At 44.5% G+C, this 20,681-nt stretch overlaps 1 long non-coding RNA gene across 1 annotated transcript in view; it reads right to left on the minus strand.

Annotated features, from left to right (window-relative positions):
- Positions 1 to 6,115: 6,115 nt before the first annotated feature.
- LOC128323403 (uncharacterized) overlaps positions 6,116 to 20,681 on the minus strand; it is a 43,910-nt gene continuing 29,344 nt past the window's right edge. Inside the window, exon 3 of the long non-coding RNA XR_008306250.1 lies at positions 6,116 to 6,955. This is a non-coding gene — a long non-coding RNA (uncharacterized LOC128323403). The remainder of the gene's footprint in view (positions 6,956 to 20,681) is intronic.

The following is a 20,681-nucleotide window of genomic DNA, read 5'->3' on the forward strand; positions in this document are numbered from 1 at the left end:
TAGTGCAGGTGTCCCGTCACCTCCACCACTTCTAGCTCACTATGCCTCGCCCTACTGACCTGGCAGCGGTGTGTCCACTACAGAGGCTCGTTTGACCTCTCCTCCTGAGCAGTTGTTGCTAATATCCATATTCTTCCTGCAGAGGGTGAGGAACAGAGCAACATGAAATGTGGACTCACCCTTCCTGTCTCTCAGTTCTCTGCACCCTGCCTTTTGAAAAGGCAGGAAGAGCAGTGAAATTATTATTTATTTACACAGTCAGACAGGTGTTATTGACTGGTTTGTTTTATCAAGACATCGCGTCCTTCCCAAGGACCTAGGATGGCTGAATTTTATTGTCAATGTTGTTGCTGTTGTTATAGATATCGTCGCAGAATATAGGCTGTTCCCAGTAAAGCTGCTTTTTGTAATTGGCTGATGGTGATTTCTGTGGTCCCTATGGTGTTGAGGTGCTCTTCAAGGTCTTTTGGAACTGCACCCAGGGTGCCAATTACCACTGGGATTATTTGGGTCTTTTTCTGCCACAGCCTTTCAATTTCAATTTGTAGATCTTTGTATTTGGTGATTTTTTCTATTTCTTTTTCTTCTATTCTGCTATCCCCTGGTATTGCTATGTCGATTATTTTGACTTGTTTTTCTTTCTTCTCAACTACAGTTATATCTGGTGTATTGTGTGGCAGATGTTTGTCTGTTTGTAGTCAGAAGTCTCATAGTATTTTTACATCTTCATTTTCTACCACTTTTTCAATTTGATGGTCCCACCAATTTTTGGCTACAGGTAGCTTGTATTTTTTGCAGATGTTCCAGTGTATCATCCCTCCTACCTTGTCATGCCTTTGTTTGTAGTCAGTCTGTGCGATCTTTTTACAAATTATTATTATTATTATTATTATTATTATTACATTTATATTTCACTCTCCCTCCAAGGAGCCCAGAGTGGTGTACTACATACTTGAGTTTCCCCTCACAACAACCCTGTGAAGTAGTTTAGGCTGAGAGAGAAGTGTCTGGCCCAGAGTCACCCAGCTAGTTTCATGGCTGAATGGGGATTTGAACTCGGGTCTCCCCGGTCCTAGTCCAGCACTCTAACCACTACACCGTGCTGGCTCTCATGGTGTAGCAGTGGCCAGCCACCCACTTAATGAGACTTAATGGTGGCAGCAGGTAAGAAGATGGGGAGGAGAAGGAAAAGGCCAGGACTTGGGTAGAGGAGGAGGAAAGAGGAAGAACATTTCGGTTTTATGTGGAAGAGTAGTTGCTTCCCAGTGTGATCCATGTGCTGGAGAAAGGAGGGAAGTTTGGGCTTAGGTTAGGGGACGGAAAGAGCAGGAACATTGGGGCTTGGGTTAGGTTGGAGGAAAAGTTGCTCCCTGGGGCATTCTGCACATGGGAGAGGAGGAACATCAGAACTTGATGGGTGGAGTTGCTGCCAGCACACTCTGTGGCGACAGGGCTGGTAACTTGGCTCCCTGCCTCAAGAGTGTAAAGGAGGTGAGCCACGCCTACTACAGCTCACATGGTGAAGCTGAAAGTAGTTCCCTCTTGTTCTCCATCTACAGTCCTGCACTGCAGGCTGTAGCTGTTGTTTTGTTTACTCTTGTAAACCACCCTTCATCCTGGGACTGGAACCCCATCACTGTTGCCATCACTGTAGTGGCAGCAGTGATGTGGTCTGGAGCAGACCGTGCTGGAATGCCTGTATGTGAGACTCTTCCAGCAAAGATCAACCTAAGGTAATCATCCCCACATTGCCTGCAAGTCTTCAGTCTCTAGACTAGCCTCAACCTGAGGGTGTGGAGAGGCCAGTCTAGAGACAGAGCCTCAAATCCCAAGCATACTCTGAACATTCACAGATAGACATTCTAAGCCACCTCTTAAAAATGAGAAATTGAGAAAGGGGTGAGAAATTTCTGTTGTGCAGTGAGTTTACAGTACTGTGTGTTAACATCTGATTAAGGCTCCACATCAACACATTGTCCCCGTTCAACAAAATATGCAATCCTACGCTCCATTAGTGAACTGTATTGTGATATATTTACAGGCATGAAATTGCTGGATCAGAGCCAGACAGTGTTTCCAAGGAAATATCATATTTGCAGGGATATCTGCTTGCAAATATATATCTGCCTGCTCAGTTAGATTTGTGCTGCCCACTCATCACAAAACAGAAAACTCAACACAGGATACAAAATGAAGCCTTCAGACACAGGAGGAAGTATTATGCATGAGAGAGGAAATGAGTTCTCAAGTTTTTGAGACAATCGTAACACATATTTCCGGTGTTTTGAATGGTGGTGTAATTTTGGAATTAATGTCAGCAGAGTGACACCATGTTAATAACCAAGCTGAGAGCTATATGGGATGAGAGAATACGCTATGAGGCAGGCTGTCCCTGGTTCAAATATTACCTCAGTCATGAGAACATTTGATGGCCTTAAAAGAAGTCCTTTCATCCCATCCCCTTTCCCTCCTGCATGCCAGGAGCAGGGAGCAAGATACAGTGTGGGAAGAGGAAACACCCCTGCATGACTTTGCCACTTGACAGGCCGACAAGCTTGGAATCAGATGTGGCGACTTCCCTACTGCCAGGCAACTGCATTGCCGTGTCAGAGACAGGAGGAGTGGGCTGGTACTTGGAGATGAGGCTAGTGAGAAGCACAGCAGGAATGGAACGGGCATGATCCCAGGTGGGTATGCACTGCTATCTCTATGATTTTGATTCCAAAAACATCATGGAACTGCAGTTATCCACTATCCGCATTCAGATGTAATGCTTTGACTTCCAAATCTCAGGTCTCGGCTGCAAACCTTACTGCAAACTGAAGGTTCAAATTGGAATTTGGTCAAGCAAACTGCAGGTTACTTTCACTGTGGAACTGCAGTTGCATGCATTCGGGCGTAACAGAGTTCCAATCTCTGCCCTGTGTAACTCCGGTATCGCATTATGTCTGAATTTGGCCACTCACTCTCTCTCCTAAAATGAATCCTGGGAGAAGACCCCAGGTGCCAGATCAGAGGAAGTTCTGAGGCTAGTTATCTGTTACTCCAGGAGAGGAGCTTACTAACTTCCTAGAAGGGAATATGTACAGGTGAAACTCGGAAAATTAGAATATCGTGCAAAAGTCCATTAATTTCAGTAATGCAAATTAAAAGGTGAAACTGATATATGAGACAGATGCATTACATGCAAAGCGAGATAAGTCAAGCCTTAATTTGTTATAATTGTGATGATCATGGCGTACAGCTCATGAAAACCCCAAATCCACAATCTCAGAAAATTAGAATATTACATGGAACCAAGAAGACAAGGATTGAAGAATAGAACAATATCGGACCTCTGAAAAGTATAAGCATGCATATGTATTCAGTACTTGGTTTGGGCCCCTTTTGCAGCAATTACTGCCTCAATGTGGCGTGGCATGGATGCTATCAGCCTGTGGCACTGATGAGGTATTATGGAAGACCAGGATGCTTCATTAGCGGCCTTCAGCTCTTCTGCATTGTTTGGTCTCATGTCTCTCATCCTTCTCTTGGCAATGCCCCATAGATTCTCTATGGGTCAGGTCAGGCGAGTTTGCTGGCCAGTCAAGCACAGTACACTGTATACTTTTCAGAGGTCCGATATTGTTCTATTCTTCAATCCTTGTCTTCTTGGTTCCATGTAATATTCTAATTTTCTGAGATTGTGGATTTGGGGTTTTCATGAGCTGTACGCCATGATCATCACAATTATAACCAATTAAGGCTTGACTTATCTCGCTTTGCATGTAATGCGTCTGTCTCATATATCAGTTTCACCTTTTAATTTGCATTAGTGAAATTAATGGACTTTTGCATGATATTCTAATTTTCCGAGTTTCACCTGTATATGTATATGGGCTTTTAAAGCCCTGAATGAGTTGGGTCTGGGCTACTTTAGAGAGTGCCTTCTTCTGTATGATCCCACCCCATCGCATGTTGAGGTCATCTGGAGAGGTCTGTCTCCAGTTACCACCAGTACATTTGGTGGCGACTCAGAACTGGGCCTTCTCTGTAGCTGCTCCTGGCCTATGGAATGCAATCCCAGCAGAGATCCGCAGTTTAGGCTCGCTGTTGGCCTTTAAGAGAGTCCTGAAGACTTACTTGTTTGGCCTGGCCTTCTAAGGTTTTTAAATTGTGTTTAAGTATTTTTAATTGGTTTTAAATTGTGTTAAAATTGTATTTATATTGTTTTAAGTAGTGTGTTTTAAATGTTTGTTTTTATGTTTTTTGAACTAGTTGTGCACTGCCTAGAGCCTCTGGATGGGGCAGTTTAGAAATGAAATGACATAAATAAATATGAGGGCCGGCAAAGGATCCTGTGCTTCAGCTCACTGTGAAAAAGGAAGTTCTTGTATTCGCAGTCCCGGGCCAAGCAGTCCAGGAAGCCCACACACACACACTAGCCCGCATGACAGCTTTCTGGCCAGGAAGTAGCCCTCTCATGAGGCACCATCTGCTTCAGGTCTCCATTGGACTGTGCTGTCCTTAGTGCCCCTGCTGATGTGGGGCTCCTGGTATCTCTGGTTAATAATAGAACTCGTATTCTGTACCGTCCCCTCTCCACTCAACCCTTCTGGACTTTCAGGTAGTCCAGTCCGCTTAATGTGTCTGAGCAGTTGCAGGTGGGCAGAGTTAGGAAAGACTGGAAATGGATCCTACGACAAAGCTAAACCAGCTGGGCTGGGACTGGCACTGCAGTGTATATAAATCAGTTGCCATGGGGCATCCCAGGGCAAGTCATCTGCAGATTAGAGTGATCCCTGGCTAGCCAGCTGACTGTGAGGGGCAAAAAAAAAGGGTGTGTGTGTGTGGATATGTGTTACAGGGAGACCTGACTATGAGAGGGAGCGCTCACACTGTTGATTTGCAGCAGTCAGCACGAACAAGAAAGATGCCACTGAGGGACCCTTGCCTGGGGCTTGCATTGAACTACCTACCAGGCTCGGAGGCAACAGACCCCCAGCTGATATGCGTGTCTTTATGGCCAGGCACTCTTGTGAGAGAGTGGTCCTTGGGAGAAGAGCATAAGCATCTATTACATGTTTTATCATCATGCAGGGCTCTCGAGCTCATTCCCTTTGTTGCTTTGGACAATTCTGCTCATGAGGGATGGCTAAGCCTGCATGCTTTCACCCCAGATGAAGGGGATGGGGCACCCTTCCCCTACAAACTGGTACAAAAAATAGAACAGGATCAATGAAAAACCCAAGGCCTGTCTTTCAACACAGTCTGGAGTAACACCACATGGGGGTGGGCAGGGCTGAACATCTATATCTATATCTATATCTATATCTATATCTATATCTATATCTATATCTATATCTATATCTATATCTATATCTATATCCATACATACAGATTTATAGGCATCCCTCTATACAATCTGAGGGAACAATACTGTGCATGAGAACTTTAAAAAACAATGCTCAGGCATGCAAGGCAACCAATGCCCTGCTGCCCAACCAGACAGCACACAAAACACCTTTAAAAAGATGCCTTGCTGATCAGCCGCACTACATCATGTGTTAGTGTATGGAAGTTTTCACTGAACGTGTGCCTCTTCTCCTTCCTCAGATGAAAGTTGTCAAAATGTTTCCTGTGGTAATTCTTAGTGAAGATCCTGCATGCTGGGCAATGCACAAAGATGTGTGTTGCAGGTTGCTCAAGGAACCCGATCCTCAATCCCTTTTCATGCAAAGCATGCAAGAAGCCATCCACCCCCTTTGCCTGTCCAGACCCTTGCAACACTTCTCTTTCAAAGTGCAGCACCAAACTGCCAAAGAAAACCTGACTTGCTGGCCCCTCCCAGCACACAAATCCCACTGTTGATGCGTTGGTGCAATGGACAGAGACAGACACTGGATTTGTTGGCCTACGTGTTGTCTCTTTGGACTGCAGGAAGGTTGTAATGCCTGAGGTTTCCACTGGTGGTGTTGTGAGCCAAGCCTGATTCACACTCTGTGAATCACCTCTGCTCTGGAGCTAGCAATGAGAGTAAGGCTTGTTCACTCTAGCCACAAACTGGCATAGTTCTTTGATATGGTGACCATGTATGATTTGGACACATAAGTAGGAAGTAAAGACACTCTTGGAAAGTTTAATGGGCTTTATTAAGGCAAATTGGTAATGCTGATCAAGTAATTCAATCAGGTCAATCATGTTGCTTTGCACAGTGTAGTGCATATATTCCTAACTAATGAATATGTTGGCTGCATGTGGTTTCAGTGTTTAAGCTGACTAGCAAAACCTAACAAAGGATAGAGAGAATGGAAAGAAGAGAAGGGGGTGGGGTTGCTTTGGAGCAGGGTGGCAGAACGCCAGAGTTTAGTAGGGGAAAGGGGTGAGGGGGCAAAGGCTGAGTGGTGTCTTCCAGGAAGGCATATCCTTCCTGGAAGGAAGGTATCTTCCAGGAAGGTATCTTCCAGCTCCAGTCATGGCACATGGAAGTGAGCGTTGCTTGGGTCCGAGGCTAGAGTGCAGAGCAATCAAGGCTTCAAAAGGGCATGCCAGTTTGCAGATAGAAATAGACAGTAGTCCCAGCTTATTCGCCCTGTGGCAGAAGCCGCAGACATTCTCTTGTCTATCAGAGGGAGCTCCTTCCTTCTTGGTACGCAGCCAGGCAGAAAATCCTAGGATGAGCACAACTTTGCATGAAGCCATGTCCAAAAAGCTAAGTTCTTATAGTCATTTGATTTCTTGGATCTGGACATAAAGTTCTTTCAAAAAAAGCAATATCCATCAGGCCTCTCAAAAGTGTCAATTAACTTGTGTCAGGAAAATCTGATCACTCAGGACAATTGTTTGTTTGCCAGAGCTGAGATTCAGGAGATTGAGAGCCGTCTCTTGCATGCTGTAGTTTGTTATCGGAAATGAATTCTTTCTTCTTGTGTTCTCAAGACAATCTGCATTTCTGAGCTTTGCAGGTTTATCTCTGCTGTGGGAACAAAATTTGAGCTTGAACTCTCTACCTCAAAGAGGTGTTAGGAAGTCAAAAACATGTCAAGGGAAACTCTAATCCTAATGTGCATATCTAAAATAATTAGAAGGTGATTGCATGTAAATATATGTGAAACAAGAAATCGATTGTGACAAACGTAGCAAAACATAGCAAGATGCATGAAAGATAGGATTACTCCTACTTTCCCCAAGGCAATTCACAGTTGTAACACAGGACAGGCAATCTGGCCTGTTTCCCAGGAATTAACCAGTTCACCAATGTCTGGCATCAGGGAATCTCTCAACAGAATGCCTGGGCCTGGCCTTTTGGGGCTCTCAGTTCCAGTCCAATTGGGTGACCTGGGTCATAATAGTGTGTTCTTTATGTAGCTTTGATTGGACACACACACACACACACACACACCCGTGCATGGGGTCAGCACATTGTTATTTCTGTGGTATCACCAAGGTATCACATACATACCCTCAACAGCCTGGCATATGTGCTCTTTGTGAGGAAACAATCTAGTTGTTCAATTCATTGTGTTACTGGGACTTCATATGTTTGTGCACAAATCACTACAATTCTGAATTGCTGGAGACCTCTCTTGCTGACTGCATCTTGTCCTCTCATCTTTTTCTTCGACAAGGGGGGCCCATGAGATGAGATGCAACAGAAAGCAGGCATTCACCAATGTGTTTAATTAATTCCTTTAATGCAGGAGTTACAGGGATGTGGCATGCCTGTTGCCAAGTAGCAGCAGGAGGAGAAAGGAGACAGCAGAGGGTGGGTCATCAACTCCGAGAGGTGGCCAGTGAGAAAGTCAGCTGCCTTAGAAATGACACATTTCTGGCTGGTCTGAGCCACCCTTTCTATGGTTTCGGGAGGAGCTAGAGCACAAAGCCCAGGTTACGGTGGCAGCAGCATTTGGATGAAACAATAGCCCTGGAACCTGAAGTTTCAGTTTGTAGTGAAACTCACTACAAACCAAAGATTGAAGTTCAGGTTTGGGGTCAAAAACAGAGCAGTGGTTGGGTGACAAAACCATGGTTTCATGCATTCGGATGACCACAAACTCAAACCTCTGGCATGTTTACCTATCATTTGGTGTTATGTCTGAACACAGCCTCTGTGTTATTGCCCACATAACTGTTCATGTTTGGGGTGCAACCAAGGCTGCCAAATACTCCCAATTTGCATTGTGCTTCTGTTTCATTTCTTGTTTCACAAGTCTGTTCTCTGAGTCTGTTGCTCCTCTAAGGGGATACTATAATGTTGATATTTGCCTGTGTCCAGCCTGTGATCCTTGATTACCGCACACTTGTAAATTTCATTTTAGAGCTAATCCCCCCAACTTCAGCAAAAGCACATTTATAGACATGATAGTTGGCAGGCACTGAGCAAGTGTGGTAACATGAGCATTTTGGAGAATAGGATAAACAGTCTCATGTTATTTACCTTTAGTTTTGCATGAGACATTCCCCTAAACAGTTATGCCTGAATTAGGGTTTTGCTCCTGGCTTGAGTGTGTGTATATGCAGGAAAGGGATGTTCATATTAATCATTGTAAGATTTCCCCCCACCCCCTGCCAGCCTCAGCAAATATACAATCAGACACCACTAGGTGGTTAGGGATCTCACAATAGCTTGAGAGGATCAATCACACAGGAGTGATGATTTAGCTGTAAAAGAAAATCATATAATCCATCCACACCAGGCAAGCTGCTTTGGAAAAACAACATCGGATTAGCGATATGACTCCCAAGGAGAAGGTGCCACCCTATGAATAGTCATTTTAATTTATGACTGCAATAGCACAGCCTGCATGAATTCTGTATGATTCAACATTATTCGATTATTTCTGAGAGCTACACAATGAGCCTGCAACAGAGTCCCAGTGCTAAATGCAGCTAAATACAGCAATCATTCCTTTTCTTCTGAAGGCAATGATGATTTCAAATGTCATATCTTTAGCTTGTACTTAGCAATATCCCTGTCGCCACTCAGTCACAGTGAAACATAGTTATTAATTTGGGGTTATATGACACTTGAAAGCAGAGACTCTTGAATAGTGTGTATAAAACATGCTTATGGATTCCCTTATGTTTTTCTTCTGCTTTTATGAATTGCTTCATTTTATTTATTTTTATTTATTCCATTTCTATACTGCCTTTCCATAATGCATCTCCAGGTGGTTCACAAAAGTTAAAATACAATAAAATTCTATAAAAGTTATATTTAAAACCTTCAATCAATCAAACTTTAAAACCATAAAATGCCAAGAAACAATTAAAAAGAAACAAACTCAGGAAAGCTGAGAAACCTGGAGCCTCTAGGAAGTAAAAGCCTGAGTAAATAAAAAAAGGCTTTAGTTGATTTTTAAAAGCAGCCACAGTTGTCACAGAGCAATTGTTTACTGGGAGAGCATTCCAGAGTTTGGGGGCAACAACAGAGAAGGCCCTGTTCCGTGTGCACGACAATCTAGCCTTTCAACGTTGGCACACTGTGCAAAGCCCCCCCCCCCCGGATGATCTTGCTGAGCGGGCAGAAATGCTTGGAAACAGGCGGTCCTTGAGGTATCCAGGGCCCAAGCCGTAAAGGGCTTTAATGGTAATATCCAGCACCTTGAAATGGATCTGGAAACAAACTGGCAACCAGTGCAGCTCTTTCAGAATAGGTGTCATATGCTCTTAAGTGAGCAGTTCCAGAGAGAGCCCTGGCAGGACATCCACTGCTTCCCTAGAATCTGATGTCAGGGAAAGGTAGAGCTGAGTGCCCTCTGCATATTGATGACACTTCAGACCAAACCTGCTGATAGCCTCTCCCAGCAGTTTCATGTAGATGTTAAACAGCATGGGGGACAATACTGAACCTTGTGAGACCCCAGAGGCCAGAAGCCAAGGAGTCGAGTAGAAGAACCCGAGCACCACCTTCTGGAACCTCCCACCAAGAAAGGACTGTAGAGGTGTGCGTTTTGGAATTTTCTTGTTTCGATTTGTATCCAAATCGAAACACCCCTGTTTTGTTTTGTACCCAAATTTTCTGAATCCGAATCAGCCCTGTTTTGTTTTGTTTTGTAGCCGAATTTTCCAAATCCAAATCCAAATTGATTTGGATTTTTAAAAAGGGTCCCAGGGCAAAAAGAGTGGGTGGTGGTGGTAGTGTCCAATGGGTGGAAGCTACCACCCACATTTCAAAGGAATTAGGCAAAGGGCTGATTTTCTGTGAATTTTTAAAGTTTACACATCTTTAAGAATTTTCCCATAGGGAATAATGGAGATTCCAGCAAATGTATCGCTTCAAATCAAGGGGAAAGGGATGACCCAGAGCGGAGTGTGGTGGGTGGTAGTGCCCAATGGGGGCAAGGAAACTTCCAGAATTATTTCAAAGAAATTGGGCAAAGGGCTGGTCTTTTGTGATTTGATGAAGTTTACGTGTCTAAGATTTCTCCCATAGGGAATAATGGAGGTTTAGGTTTCAGCAGCTCCATAATTCCACTTGGTGGCACTGGGGTTGCCCAGAGTGAGGGGTTGTGTAGTGCACATAGGGTGCCAACCACCCCCATACCCACAAGCCCGTGGGGTACTGGGTTTTGTTGTTTCTGAGGTGTTCATTGTAGATTCTCTGGTAGCATATGAGATTTTCAGTGAAAAACAGGAATCCGCTCTCATATGCTACCAGAAAATCTACACTCAGAACACCACAGAATCAACAGAACCCAGCACCCCATGGGTTAGCAATCCTTCCCCTGGCCAATGTGGGGTCAGTAAAGAGTGGCAAGAAGCAAAAGAGCCAATGAGGAACAAGGAGGGAATTGTCAGCAGGTCAGCCCATGATTTAGGTCACCGATCAGAAGGCTGGAAGGGTGGGAAATTCAAAGAGATGTCAAACACAAAATGGAGACTGACTCAGGGATCACCACAAAATGGAGGTCCGAAACAACAAAACATTTTGTAGCTGAAACAGGGACGTTTTGTTTTGTATACAAAACTTTTGGATCTGGAAAGTGGGTGTTTTGTTTTGTCTACAAAACACCCGAAAAAGGCTGTTTTGGGTGCAAAACGTTTTGTATCCGAAACGTTTCGCACATCCCTAAAGGACTGGAGCCACTCCAATGCACAATGTTCTGGATACTGGAAACTCCCCAAGGGCTGTCTGGAAACCAAGCAGCTCCACAAACCTTTGGGGCAGACCCTTCTAATTGGTCCACCACCCCTGCAGAGGTTGGCCAACGCAGTCAAACTAAACCCCACCAGATTATGATCTGACTAGACCTCAGTTGCCTTGACTGTTTCCCCCTGTAACGGCCTGCCTGACTCCCAGCGCCATATTCATGTTTAAGTTAGAGCAGTCAGGAGTGCCTTCGCATATAGCAAAGTGTGCTAGCAAAGTTTTAGAGCCATATAATATGGAGACATTCCCTCACAGCGAAGATTCCTTGTTCTCCTATTCCCCCATGAATGTTCTCCTCACAGCCATTGAATCTGTAGTAGGATCTGCTCCTACTGCATCTGCTAATAATGCCTTATGGCCGAGAAAGGAGGAAACTGATGTCTGTCAATTGATTTTATAATTAATGGAAGGCTTGTTGCCTTAGGCTGCAAATTATAAGCTATTATTGGTCTAGGGACCAAGGATAGCTTGGGACTTCTGTTGGTATACCGATCACCCAATTGTCCAATGGAGTCCATAACTAAGCTGACGGACCTGGTTGCATTGGAATGGACAAGGTAGTTGGTGGGGGGGGGGGACTTCAATGTCCATTTCAGGACTGGGTTGTCAGGGGCGGCTCAGGAGTTCATAGCAGACATGATGACGATGGGCCTATCCCAAGTGGTCTCTGGACCAACACATGATGCAGGTCACATGCTCAATTTGGTCTTTTGCTCTGATCAGGGAGATGTCCCGTGGGTGGAGAACCCTGTTATTATCTCCCCACTGTCATGGACGGATTACCATCTGGTTAAGGTAAGACTTGCAGCCACAACCCACCTCTGTAGGGATGAAGGACCCATTAGGTTGGTCCACCCAAGAAGTTTATTGGATCCAATAGGATTCCAAGAAGCCTTGGAAGGGTTTCAAGCTGGCTCTGCTAGTGATTCTGTCGATGCATTGGTGCAAATATGGAATAATAAACTTACTAGAGCAGTAGACACAACCGCTCCTAAGCGTCCTCTCCAACCTGCTTTAAAGTCAGCCCCATAGTATTTGGATGAACTGCGGGGGTTGAAGTGGCGAAGTAAACAACTAGAGCCCAAGTGGAGGAAGACTTGGCGCAAATTCGATAAATTGCAACAGAGAGCTCATTTTAGGATCTATGCTCTGGCAGTGCAGACAGCAAAGAAGTGGGTCTTCTCTACCCGCATTGCTTCTGCAAATTCACGACCAGCTGTGTTGTCTAGGGTTGTGAGGGGGCAAGGTGATTGAGCTCAGCTGCTCAGCTTGTCTACCCCTAAAGCTGGCCTTAGAGATTAACAAATTGATTGTGACATAAGCTTTCATAGGCAAGAGCCATCTTCATCAGATACAACAATCATAGTTGATGCAGACATTTGTCCTCATTTCCCATTCTATCAAATACTTCCCCCATGTTTTCATTAGTTGCAGTTCACCCAGTTCACTTTCACTAGTCTATCTCAAAAGTTATACCTCATGTTAACTGCGCCCCTAAGTATGGAGCATCTCAGTTAAGATACCTGATAGACAAGGAGTCTGTTCTCATGAGCAGCCCGGCCTGGGCTAGGCTACCCATGTGGAGCACCAGGATCTGCATGGATCCCGGTGCTTGTACCTAGCCTAACCCCAACTCTGAAGCCTGACTCCAGCCAGGAAAGCACTCCCTTAACCCGGCTGCTGGGCTTGTGTGTCTTCTTGGCTCCACAGAGCTGGGCGCCTAGAACACCCGTCTAACGGGGGAATCCCCCAAGGCATCGTATTCATAGCACAGTGACTTGTGGGATATGTGTAGGCTGGGAAAATGAGTCCAGGCCTCTGTTGCTCCATGCTGCTGAGAAGAGCACAGATAGTAATCTGCACTGCTTCCGGCAGCGCAGGTCCTGTGGGTATATGCAAAATAATAATCTAGAGAACGGAATGGAGTTCTCCTGGACATGGAGAATCTATTACTTACTTATTTATTTATTTATTTATTTAACACATTTGCATACCTCCCAAAACACAAGTCTCTGGGTGGTTTACAACAAAACGATAAAAACAACAAATAAAAAAGGTTAAAACATTACAACAATTTAAAATGTTAAAACTATTAAAAACACAATTAAAACAGTATCTAAATAAAAGTCTGGGTGAACAAATGCGTTGACTGCCTTCTAAAAGGTTGTCAGGGATGGGGAGGCTCTTATTTCACTGGGGAGCGCATTCCAAAGCCTTGGGGCAGCAATGGAGAAGGCCCATCCCTGAGTAGCCACCAGACGAGCTGGTGGCAACTGCAGACGAACCTCTCCTGATGATCTCAATGGGCGGTGTGATTCATAGCGAAGAAGTCATTCTCTTAAATACCCAGGGCCCAAGCTGTTTAGGGCTTTATAGGTTTTATTTATTTATTTATTTATTTATTTATTTATTGTTACATTTATATACCGCCTTTCGTTAAAAGACAACCCCAAGGCGGTTTACAAAAGTTAAAACATACAATAAAAAGACAGTAAAAATATTAAGCTAAAAAATATAAAATATATATAAAAACAAGCCAAATTTAAAATCTATAAAATACAAACATAAAAACAATACAATAGTTAAAAACACACAGAAGCAGCAGTAAAAATGATTATGTAAAAGCCTGGATAAAAAGCCAAGTTTTAACAAGCTTTCTAAAAGCCGTGATGGAGTCCGAGGAGCGAATGGCCGCTGGGAGAGCATTCCAGCGTCTGGGGGCAGCAACAGAGAAGGCCTTGTCCTGAGTGCACGACAGCCGGGCCTCTCTCATTGTTGGCACCCGGAGCAGGACCCCTCAGATGTCCTTGTCAAGTGGACAGCAACCCTTGGGAGCAGGCGGTCCCTCAAATACCCCGGGACCAAACCGTTAAGGGCTTTAAAGGTCAAAACCAGCACCTTGAATTGGACCCGGAAACGAATCGGCAGCCAGTGCAACTCTTTCAGAATGGGGGTGATGTGCTCCCAACGGGCAGCTCCGGATAACACCCTCGCTGCCGCATTTTGCACTAGCTGCAGTTTCCGGATATTCTTCAAGGGCAGCCCCACGTAGAGCGCATTACAGTAATCCAGCCGTGACATGACTAAGGCATGGGTAACTGTGGCCATATCTGCCTTCTCAAGAAAGGGATGCAGCTGGCGCACTAGCTGAAGCCGTGCAAAGGCACCCCTGGCCACCGCCTCCATCTGAGCTTCCAAAAGCAGAGCCGGGTCCAGTAGTACCTCCAAGCTGCGTACTTGCTCCTTCAAGGGGAGTGCAACCCCATCCAGAACCGGTAAAATCTCCTCATCCCGGTTGGCTCTCCTACTGACCAACAGTACCTCCGTCTTGTCTGGATTCCATTTCAGTTTATTAGCCCACATCCAGCCCATCACGGCCTCCAGCCCCCGATTTAGGACATCCACCACCTCCCTAGGATCAGATGACAAGGAGAGATAGAGCTGAGTGTCATCTGCATATTGCTGACAACTCAGTTCAAGTACCCGGATGACCTCTCCCAGCGGCTTCATGTAGATGTTAAACAGCATGGGGGACAAGACCGATCCCGGCGGGACCCCACAGGCCAATGGCCACAGGGTCGAGCAGTAGTCCCCCAGCACCACCTTCTGGAACCGCCCCCCAAGAAAGGACTGGAACCACTGCAATGCAGTGCCTCCGATTCCCATACTCGAGAGGCGGCCCAGAAGGATACCATGGTCGATGGTATCGAATGCTGCCGAGAGGTCCAGCAGAACCAACAGGGACGCACTCCCCCTGTCTAGTTCCTGGCGTAGGTCATCCACTAGAGCAACCAAGGCAGTCTCAGTCCCATACCCAGGGCGGAAGCCAGATTGAAAAGGGTCCAGATAATCCATATCATCAGATAATGATATCAGATAATCCGTATCATCCGTATCAGGTTATAACCAAGACCTTGTAACCAAGACCTTGTATTTTGCCTGGAAACTTATCAGCAACCAGTGTAGATCTTTTAAGATAGGAATGATATGGTCTCTCCAAGATAACTCAGAGACCAACCTGGCCGCATTCTGGACCAACCTGCAGTTCCTGGACGATGTACAAAGGCAACCCCACATAGCGCACATTGCAGTAATCAAGTCTGGAGGTGACCAGCAGATGTACTGTTCTGATGTCATTAATGTTCTGATATAATTAATCTCAAGAAACAGACACAGCTGGTGTATCAGCCAAAACTGATAAAAGGCACTTCTGGCCACTGCCTCAACCTGGGACACCAGAGAGAGGTTTGTGTCCAGAAGCACCCCCAGACTGTGTACCTGTTCCTTCTGGGGAAGTGTGACCCCATCCAGAACTGGCAGATCAAAATCATCTCCCGAGTTCCGACCCCGCACAATAAGTACCTCTGTCTTATCTGGATTAATCCTCAGCTTACCTCTCATCCAGCCCATCACAGCCTCCAGGCAAGCATTTAGGGAGGTTATGCCTTCTCCTGATGATGTTGACATGGAGAAAAAGTTTTGGGTATCATCGGCATACTGATAACATCCTGTACCAAACCTCCTGGTGATCTCTCCCAGCCATTTCATGTAGATGTTAAACAACATCCTCATGAGTCACAAACTGATCCAGCCTGACCACATAAGTGGAGTTGCTGGACACGTCCGTTTCAGATACTGCAGTAATTGTGGGGTCTAAATCCAAGTCGGCCCAGATATGAGACATTTTAGCCACAAAAAAACCTCATTAAACATGTCACAGTGAGTAATAGGTGGTTCCAAATTCTGATTCAGAGGCACATACTAGCCCTCTCACAACCCTAAACAACTCCACTGGACGTGAACTTGAAGATGCAATATGGACTGAAAAGAATTGCTTCTTTGCCACCTGTACTGCCAGAGCATAGATCTTCAAATGTGCTCTATGTTGTAATCTTTCAGACTTGAGTTGAGTCTTCCTCCACTTGCGCTCTAATCGTCTACCTTGCCACTTCAGCCCCCGTACCAGCCTCCGCATACCAAGGGGCCAATTTTGAAGCAGGTTGGAGAGGACACTTAGGAGCGATCATGTCTACTGCCCTGGTGAGTTTGCTGTTCCAATTATCCAACAGGGCATCCACAGGATCATCAGCAGAGCCAATACTAAATATCTCCAAGGTTGTATCCTTCCATTTTCTCCATATTTTCATGACATACACAGACACATTTTATTGTTTCCAAGGGAGAGCTTCAAATTAGGCAAAACTTCTGATTCACTCCTTTCCCCATTGCCTATTCAACCTATAATGAAGATGCTCAAGAAAAGGTTAAAAACAACAACACCACAGGATATTACTATTCACGCTTGAACTCTGAATCATAGGAATACAGCAGAAAACATTTGCCTAGGGTGTCAATGAAGAGAAGCCAAAGAGCACAGAATGAGCTAGCCACATCAGAGGATAGGACTCTAACTGTGCAGCCAGTTGCAGCACAGCCCCAAGAGTACAGAATAACAGCACCAGAAAAATTGCCTATCAATATATGAGGCTATACTATGAACTATGAGCATACAAGTGAACCAGGTAATGGGAAACAGTGGTAAAAGGGCACTTTTCACAAACAACAAATAGCCAAGACTAACAGCAAAGAGGAAGGACAGATGGGAAACCTTTGTTTGCTCAGATTCCTTACAAATACCCTTCCTCTGGTTACAAACACCCACTAAGAATATTAACTCTGCTGCTGCAAGTGGAGTTTAGAGGAGAAAACAGACAACGCGGGTAAGCAAGGGAGTGGGCCATGAGGGTGGAGGATCCTGTCGCTCAGCTCCTGAACATCTTCCATCAGCTCCACCCTAAGCCTCCCAAGGTGTGCAGGGCACCTATAGCTACAGAGTGTCTCCCCTCCTCTGCAATGCAGATAAAAACTATCATGGGTTAACAGCCATCTTTTACTGAACATGTTGTACCAGTGGCCCAAATTACACATTACTTTAAGCATGTGCGATGCCTCTGTGTATGTTTTTTCTTTGTATAATAGCAGTAGTTGTGGAGGGGGGGGGGCGGCTGATTTGGATTGGGACCACAGCAGGAGCAAAGTTCCCTTACCTTACCTGGATCAGGGCCTCCTGGATATTCTGTTTTACGAAGAAGAAAGTATGTCCCTGCACAAGTGTAAAGTAATGTCTAGTTTGACTCAGGGAGGCCATTCACACAATCAAAAACTGCAAAGACCCAATTCCCTTGAAAAGTCCATAATGCTGGGAACAGTTGAAGGAAAGAGAAGAAGAAGATGACCAGCAGCAAGGTGGTCTCGGTTACAACAGCAATGAATGCACCACTGAGAGACCTTAAAGGCCAAGTTGAAGACAGATCATCCTGGAGAAAATCTATCTATGTGGTCACTAAGAGTTGACACCAACTTGATGGCACTTAATCAAAATCACCTGGGTTTGGGAGCTGTGTGTGCACCCAATTTTCAATTGTGTGGAAGCAAGGCAAGAGGAAAACCTGGGTAGAAGTGACTGTGTGGAAGCAAGGTAGGAGGAAAACCTGGGCAGCTTTTTCTCCTATCTTGCTTCCACACAATCACTTCTAAGAGGTTTTTCTCTTACCTTGCTTCCACACAAATGAATATTGGGAGCACACACAGCTCCCAAACCGGGTAGAAAACAGTTTTTGATTGTGTGAATGACCTCAGTGTCTGCCTAATCTATATCGCTCTTCATCACACAGATGGGTTTTTAAGATGATAATAGATGATAAGTAATAGCTGTTAGATAGGATTGGAGGCCTGCTGCCAATATTCTGGTAGGTAAATTCTTTGACTCTTCCCCCCTTCTCCTAGTGGGATGAATGTTCTGTTTGTGGCAAGGCAGCACTGCCACAATTGCAATATGATGAGAGATAGGTAACAACAGAACTTCCACAGGGGCTGATGGGAATTTCCCTCCCAAGGCTCACAGCACCTTTGGGGGTATGAGCAATTTCCATTGCATCTGCAGTACAGAAAGAAAGGGTTAAATACCCTACCTTGTATATGCCATGGTCCCAATCCTGGTTGCGCCCCCCCCCCCCCGCAAAAAAACCCTGCTATGATTCTAATGACATGTTTAGTGTCACATCTGGTTTGACCCTAACAGATTGTACAGAAGAAGATACAACAAGACAAGGCAGAGCCAAGGGGGGGAAAGCAAAAGCCAAGAGTTCAATGGGTGTGTGCACACATATTCCCAGGCTTCCCCTCTCTTAGTAGTCAATTAGGCAACACCCAAGGTAAGTCTAGCAGGAACAAGGTGGAGCACTTCAGCAGCTGGGCACTTCAGGCAAAGCAAACTCCTGCATTAATATACACCAGTGCACGTGTTCATAGTATGAAGACTAAGAGCTGGCACCTGCAGCCAGACATCTTGTTTTAAAATGCAGGGTCTGTCCAAATGAACTCACATTCAGTATTTTTCATTTATCCTAACCTTATTTATCCAACAATGTGAAAAGAATATGCATCAAGTGCAATGTAAAAAGGAAACAAACAAGAACTGCTTTAGTAAAGCCAAGGCAAATCCATTTCCAAAATATATATTCTTCTCATGGCTTATTTATTAAAGAACAAATAGTGACAGAGGCTCCAGCTAATTCCTGGTTTTGGTATTGCCACTATTGGGATTCTACAGACTGATCCAATGCACTGTATACATTGTAACAGAAAGCCTTGACTAATCTGGATCCTTTAAGGCCCAGTGAATTACCAGGTAGGATTTTAAGGTGCACAAGTACATTATGGATGAGGGTCCTAGTCACAACTCCACACAGAGACAGGGTATCCTACTTTTGCAAAGATATGCCAGTTCCCATAATATTGAAAGGTGTGGGCATGAAAGGTGTTTTTCTTTTTGTTTTAAACCTTCATTTGAAAATGAAGATTACAGGGTAGAATTCTAAAAAGGGAAATACAAATAGGTTGTTTTTCATCTTGATGGGAACGAGTGACAATTCTACTATCCAGATTTCCTTTTGAACCACATTTTCCCATGATATATCTAACGGCTATCACATAATTAAATCAGGAGATAATGCTGAATTCTAGAATAGGTGTTCAAATATACTCTGTAAAACACCAACAAAATTTTATGGTGAGTTATTGACAATGTCTGGGAGCTCATGCAAAGCAAACATAATAAGAAGAGGGCTGCACAGTTTTTATTCTTTGATGCTGAAATGAACTAACCAAGGCAAATGAAAGGATCATGGCTCAGAAATAGGAAAGAATTGGCCTAGATCCAACACCATACGCATGCTGCACAGACACAGATCCAGTCAGATACTTGTAGTAGCTTCAATCAGCTGTTGAATGGGAAGAGCAATAACTAAATCCACCCCTCTGCTCCTCATCTAAAACAGCTGATCAGCACAATTGCAAATATTTAGCTGAGGCTACATGCATGCAACCCACGTTGGTAGATTTCCTGAGGAATGGTATGCACAGCACTCAGTTGTGCATACATTTCCTTATCCAGTTGTGCATACATTTCCTTATCCTTATCCACTTGCACAAAAACCTGCTTCTGTGTGGTCATGGCCCCTAGCTGGACTGGGTTGATTATGACTGTGTAAACTTTGAGTACATACAGTTACAAGATTTATGTAATAAAATCATGCCTACATGTAGGAATTTGAAACAGGCAGTCTTCACATTCTGTGTTTCAAATGGATCAGGCTAAAGTTTAATCTGAACTTGAGCTTTCTTTTTCAAAGAGACAAAGGATCCATACTAATGTAGAATCATATATAAGTCATTTGTACTAGAAGAACATTGACTGTTCAATGAAACAGATTTGGAGGAGAGTATCAAATATGACAGAGTTTAGATTGTAAAATGTATTGGACTGTAAGATGATGATGGTTACTATTATTGTTATTCACATTTATACAACACTTTCATCAACAAAAAATGCAAAGTGGTTTATACAACGAAGGAAATGAAATAATGGTTCCCTGTTCCATGGGAACATAAGCAGCTACCTTATACTGAGTCCGACCAACTCAGTATTGTCAGACTGTCTAGTTCCGTATTGTCTACATTGAGTGGCAGAGGATCTCCAAGGTTTTCAGACAAAAGTCTCTCCCAGCTCTTCCTCAGATGCCAGGGAATGATGCTGGGACCTTCTGCATGCAAGCAGATGCTTTGCACTGAGCTACAGCCCCATCCCCTAAGGGGAATCTCTTAAAACAGACAGCCCTCCCATGTAGTCACCCAGCCAAATGCAAACCAGGGGGGACCCTGCTTAGCAAAGGGAGCAATTCATGCTCACAAGATCACGAAAAATGAAAAAGGCACAAAGGAGACACTGGCAACAGCTACTGGGTAATTGCTCCTCCTCTGCTAAATATATAAGCGTTAAGAATATGTCTGCTATAAAGAAGGCGGAGAGTTTTCTTTGCTATCAGAATCACAAGGACTCTGCAATGTCTGAATAAGACTAATGCTCAGTCTCTTAATTAACCTGCCTTGTGATAATTACTAGTGTGCAGCAAGTGTAAAAACTGGCATCTGAAGAGGAAACAATTCCTAGGACCAAAGCAGGGGCACCATGGAGGTCATTCACACAAGC

The sequence above is a fragment of the Hemicordylus capensis genome, chromosome 4 (genome assembly GCF_027244095.1).
Source record: "Hemicordylus capensis ecotype Gifberg chromosome 4, rHemCap1.1.pri, whole genome shotgun sequence".
NCBI classification, from domain to species: domain Eukaryota; kingdom Metazoa; phylum Chordata; class Lepidosauria; order Squamata; family Cordylidae; genus Hemicordylus; species Hemicordylus capensis.